Below are 6,694 nucleotides of genomic sequence, written 5' to 3' on the forward strand. Positions count from 1 at the left end.
CATGATTTCCAAGTTTTGATTTCTCCTAAAATTTAGAAAAATTTTCCATTGATCCTTAAGTAGTCAACTCATTGGATGTATATGCATATGAACTGGTAACTTGGTAAAGTTAGGATAAGTAGTATTGTTGTTTAAGAAGCAAAACTGTATGCTATAAATACAGCAATGGAAACATTTATTCACAGTAATAATCCACATTTCAAGAATGTTGGTGGGAATGTAAATTAGTGTAATCATTATGGAAAGCAATACAGTGGTCCCCAAGAAAACTAAAAATAGAACTACCAGAGAGCCAGCAATATGACTCCTGGGGATATATCTGGAAGAATATGTTTGAGGACACAGTATTTCCACTTGCACACTGATGTTTATTGCAGCACTATTCACAATAACCAAGATCTGGGAATAGCCCAGATGCACAATGACTGATGAGGATCAAGAAAATATGGTATATATACACAATGAAATTTTAGTCAATCATGAAGAAGAAGGAAATTATGTTGTTTTCAAGTAAACAGATGGAACTGAAGAGCACTACATTAAGGGAAGTTAGCCAGGTTCAAAAAATCAAAGATCACATTTGCATATATAAATATACATAAATCATCTATCCATCTATATATATATATATATATAATGAGAGAGAGAGAACTAAATTTTATTAGTGAGTCTGAGATGAAAACATGATGTGGGAGAGGGAAAGAAAATACTAGAGAATGAAAAATATTGAACCAACCCATTTATATATGAATATAATATAACATACTATACTATAAAATATTGAATATTAGTATGCTGATAGAGAAAGCAGATGCAATGGGGGTATTAATTTGATAAAGGCAAAATTTATACAAGCCTGAAGTACCAAGGCAAAAATCACCTTGGACTGTAAATATATAATTTAAAAAAAACCCAGAAGGACAGAAGTGTAAATTAGATCTTTTCTGAGGATGGGTACCTGTCAGAGGGGTGGATATAAGGAAAGGATGAATGAGGGTGAATATAGTGAATGTATTTTGTATTCATATATGTAAATCAAAGAATGAAGCCTGTTGAAATTGTTCTAAGCAGGAGGGAGATGAAGGATAATTATGAAGGGGGTAAATCTAATTAAGATATATTGTAAGCACATATGTAAATATCATAATGTATCACCCTGTGCAACTATTATATGTTTATAAAATTAAAAAAAAATTTTTTTTCATTTTGGCAAAGAGACTATAGTGCTTGAAGCTCTTTCCCTTATGGCAGGATGTATAACTAAAAGGCACCATAAAGATCAAATATATAAACTATTCAAATAATTAGTTTAAAAATGGATAATAGCCAATGTGCGGTGTCTCATGGCTGCAATCCCAGTCACTTGGAGAAAGGATCATGGTTCAAGGCAAAATCACTAGACTCTATCTGAAAAATAAATAAATAGCAAAAATGGTTGGGGGTGTAGTTTAAGTGGTAGAGCACTTGCCTAGCCAGCATAAGGCCCTAAGTTCAACCTCCAGTATCATCAAGAAAAGAAATAAATAAAGGTTACAATTAATATTAAACAACAGCAAGTGTATCTGAAGAGGAGGTTGGTAACAACAGGAAAAATATGAGCTCTTAGTGTCTGACCTCACCTTCATGCAACAGAAGGAGCTCTTCAGTTTGCTCTTTTACTAACTGTTAGAGTCTCCCTTCCCTCATTTGATTACATGAGTAAATAAAGTAAAATTTAACCTTTACTTGAAATTTAGCCTGTATTTCTTTGTTTAATGGAAATCATCATGAACTCATCATCTCTACCCACAGCATTTATGCCAGAACCTGTGGACAAGTTGATTTACTATGTTCGTGTATGTTCTTTATTTTTGACAAAATCCTTGTCTATGTATTTTCTTCTTCCTTGGTCATTTACTCATGTGTGCCCACCTATAGCTTGAGTACTTGAATTTTAACCTCTCATTTCAACTTCTTAATGTGGTCTATGGTATGGAAATGTGCTTAATGATGTACCAATGTAAGCTCGATTTTTAGAAATATTCCATGTACACTGAAACACAAAATATAGTATTTTTATAAAATACAGGTACATGCAACAACTAATTCAATTTTATCAACTATTCTCATGTTATGCAAGTTATGTGGTTATTAATAAATTTATAAAAATTAAGTGCATTTTGAGTAGTTGCTCTCCCAAAGACTGAGTTATGTTAAATTATTTTATTACAAAAATAGACACACACAAACAACACATTACAAGCACACATGCTCTTACGTGTACATAGGCAGTCCTTACTTTGCATAGTCAAGTAAGATTGTTAATATGGCTATATAAACTGAGATAGTGCTAAGTAATCTTAATAATCAATGTAGATAAATTACATCTCTATGAACCTCAAATAGTTTTGTCAAAGCACAAAGACTCCTACTGTCAGTTATAAATATATACAGAAAAGAAAAATTGATAAACTAATATTCACATAGTATAATGTCATCTAAGCCTGACAAATACCAAGAACGAAATGTTTTACTTTTTTATTTAAGAATTTATCTAAAGTAGGCCAAGAATGGTGGCAAAGGCCTGTCCTCCCAGTTAATGAGCAGGATGAGGAAGGAGAATTATAAGTTCAAGGCCAGCCAGTCTACATTAGTGAGACCAGGTCTCAATTTAAAAAAAAAAAAAAGATGAAACTTTTCAACAATACTTACCCTCTTCTCATTGTATAAACTGAGATATGCAGTGAGCAACTTTTTATAACTTGAGAGATCATCATAGTCCTTGAAGATTAGGTGTGCTTTCAACATTTTCAATGTCATATCTTGAGAAGTGTTAATGTGAAGATTTTTATCAACATCAAATCCTTTGGGACATCTTTGTTACTTTCATCATACCAATTTCTAATCTGTAAGAATTTTGGTTTATACAGAGTTCTTTCAGCTGCACATCTATACTCTTGATCAGTGATAATATGAGCATGTCATATGTTGTCACGGGCAGCAAATTGTCACAACATTCAATTTAAATTTGACTTGAATTTCATTCCTAGCACTATCACTTTTCATCTACTTCTTCCACTTTAAATTATTGGCCAATCTTTTCCTTTGATTTCTAGTTTGTGTAAGATGTCACATGAATTTACTACTGGGAGATGAGGAGACAACATAACTACACACTTTACTGCATTTGTATGAACTGCATAAGAAATGCACAGTGGGAAATCACTGATTTGAAAATCACCTATTATAATAACCCTGTTAGAGTAAAATTTGAAATTCATGTAATTTGCAGAGTTATGGTACCATTTTTATAGGAAGTGCAACCATTATTGAATAACTGGTGCTACCAGTTATCCAGATAAGTGGTGTTAACTGAATATCAGAACTGTGTAAATAGATACTATATATACAAAATATGAATATATATATATATTATACATAATATATGTTTCTATAATTTAATAATTATAATTTAGTTATTGTGTAGTACATACGTGTATATGTGCCATGTGTACATGTGAACCCATCCTACTTGAATCTATTAACACCACAATGTCATAGAAGACTTATTTTGCATTAAAATTACTCTGTCCTTGTGTACTTGATTGATTCAAAAGTGAAAAAACATCAGATCAGCAATTTGCAAACTATGACTCGAATCAAAAATCTGAAAATAAACTTTTTTAAAGCTTAAATTCTAACTTTTAAATTTAAAAAAATATGAATAAGAATAGTGTTTTGTGATGGAAAATCATTTGTGATTTGTATTCCGTGTCCATAATGTAATTTAGGGGATAATGCATGCATTTCCATATTTTTTACACTTTTGCTCTTCTGTAGCACAATTAAGCATCAGCAAAAGAGATTGCATGGCCTGCAAGGCTTAAATATTTCTATTTGGACTTTATAGAAGACATTTTTCACATTGCATTTAGAAAACAAAGAATTTATGCATGCAATTTTGTATATAAATAGCAAATATATATATATGTATTTAATGGCATGTATTCAATATTACCATATTCAGTGATACAATGTACACTAATAGTTGACTATGATATCTCTATATTTTTAAAATTACTAAAAGATACTCATTTTTCCTTTTGTGGTCTTTTATCTTTAATTTTAGCTAGTGTGGGACCAATATTTCTATTACTGCTATTTCCTTTTTGAATTACTTATTTGACTACTATTTTTCTATTCAATTTTGTTATCACTATTATTCTTATTTGTTTTATTATTCTGTTAGTTATTAATATGGAAATTCAAATTGTTTATAATTATTAACATAATAATAACTTGCCCCACTATATCAGTTCTGTACTATTGTATAACACCTGTTTACACAATTAGCATCTTGGAAAGATACCTATTTATAAATCCACTTAGCTGTGGGTCAGAATTCCACATACGGCATGATTGTGTTCTTGTCCAGGCTCTCACCATGCTGAACTGAGATGGTTTGTCTGTGTTCCTATGTGGATATGAGGTCCCTTTCCAAGCTCATAACTTGATGGCAGAATTTAGTTCCTTGCCTCCAAGGGTCACTGTCAGCTCCTAGAGGCTGCTCACATTCTGTCCCATGTAGCTCCCTGCATCTTGGTATCCAGAAATGTAGAATCTTCTTGGGATGAATCACCCATCACACTCTGATTTCCTCTTTCGGATGTGTCCAACCATTTAAGGCTAAACATAGTTAACTTAGGCCCAGTATTCTCCCAATGTTAAAGTCAGCTGAAGAGGAACCTTAGTGCCTTCATTAAAATTACAAGATCCCTCCACAGCAGCAGTTAGCATTTGGCCAAATGATGTGAAGAAGGTGTGCTCATCACAGGCAGGGTGATCTCCCCTTCATTTAATGTCTCTCCTACTCATCTCATTCTTCACTGTGCCTATTCTGTGCTTACTTGTTTTACATCTTTTCCAGACAGTTTATTAGTTATCACCAAGTATTTTCAAGTGTGTCTTGCCTTATTTTATCAGTAGAATTTACACATTTCCATATAAACAAAATTAAAAAGGCTGAGAAGTATTTGCTAAATTCAACTCCATTGAGGTTTATTTCTTGCCAAAATTTTGTCAGGTTTGTGTACAGAAAACAAAATGACTTAAAGGCTTATATTTTTCTTCTATCTCTGGGAGAATATTTTAGAATATAATATAGGCAAACAAATAGTTGTTCTTTTAGAATATGATTTTTAAAAACTGTTTAGATTTTTATTATTTTCTTTTTTTTTATATTTAAACTAGAAACAAGTTTATCACCTATTCAGGGTTATAACAGATAAGTTCCACACAGAAACTTCACTCCATGAGAATGTAAAATTGCAGCACGCAAGTCAGTACTTTTCACCCTCATCTTCTCCATCAGTACTGCCTGTTCTAATCTTCTCATATTCCTTTTCTAGGCAGCCATGACCTCACAAGCCTCAGAAATCTCTCCTTCCTCCATCCCTTCACCGGTGAAAGAAGCACACTTGGCATACATTGGGTCAAACTTGTGGTCGAGGCATAGCCAGGACTCAGAAATGGCTGTGGTGTTTCTCAGCATGCACATAGTTCACTGTACTTAGGCCATGTCTCTATAAAGTACCACAGTGGGATACTGGTAATTGATGCCAATTTTGAATCCAGGGGGTTGTCAATTCAAAAATAAGATGGTATATTTGGTCTTGATAGTGATAATGGCAACACTGACATCTTTGGGAACCACATCGTCTAGGTAAGAGACACAGCATGCCATGTACTTCCCATAGTGAATTTCACATTTCACCATCTGGTTGGCTGGTTCAAAGCAAGCATTGGCTATCTCTGCTAGAGTAAGCTGCTCATGACAGAGATGACATGAGGCTTTGTGGCCAGAGGGAAGCAGATGCAGAGCTAGTGCACAGGGCTGGTCTGGAATTCTGTCAGATCAACATTCAGGGTTCAATCAAATCTGGGGGAAGTAGTGATGGAGAACAAAATCTTGCTGACACAGTGATTAAGATTAGTGTACGTTGGATGTTCAATATTGAAGTTTCTACACCAGATAACATAGACAACTTTAGTGTCTATCATGAAGGCACAGAATGCTCCAGGGTTATGTCAGTGGTGATGATGGGAATGTAAGGTTTAACTACAACTGAGGAAACTCAGAATACTGGGTAAATGGAGAGAATTCCAGATTCGATTTCTTGCCATAATCAGTAGAGTCATTTCATCAGCAGGAAGGTGAACCCAGAGCCAATTCTACCACCAATTTGTGGTATACTAGTGTTGAAGCTCAGGGCCTTGTGCTTGCCAGGCAACCACTCTACTCTGAGCCATTCCCCACTCCACCCTGTAATTTTCTTTAGTAATTTTTCAGATGGGATCTTCTGTGTTTTAACCAGGACCTTCTGTGGATCACAATTCTACTTATGCTTCCCTCATAGCTTTAATGTCAAGTGTTGCCATACCCAGCTTATTCTTTGAGATAGGGAATGTTTGTGTCCAGACTGGCCTTGAATGCCAATCCTTCTATCTTTGCCTTCCTAATACCTAGGAATTCAGTATTGGGTCACATGCTCAGCCCTCTAAGTTGAGGTGGGGGACTCACTATTTGTTTCCCTGGGCTGGGCTCAAACCTCTACCCTCACTGTTTCTGCTTCCCGAAAAGCTGGGATTATACATAGGCATGAGCCACCATGTCCAGCTGTTTGGATTTTTAATAGCCATTTGTCTGGTAATATTT

At 34.3% G+C, this 6,694-nt stretch overlaps 1 pseudogene; it reads right to left on the bottom strand.

The window, feature by feature from the left end:
* Window positions 1-5,318: 5,318 nt before the first annotated feature.
* Window positions 5,319-6,212, bottom strand: LOC109678923 (tubulin alpha-1C chain-like; annotated as a pseudogene).
* Window positions 6,213-6,694: the final 482 nt, after the last annotated feature.

The sequence above is a fragment of the Castor canadensis genome, chromosome 5 (assembly GCF_047511655.1).
Source record: "Castor canadensis chromosome 5, mCasCan1.hap1v2, whole genome shotgun sequence".
NCBI classification, from domain to species: domain Eukaryota; kingdom Metazoa; phylum Chordata; class Mammalia; order Rodentia; family Castoridae; genus Castor; species Castor canadensis.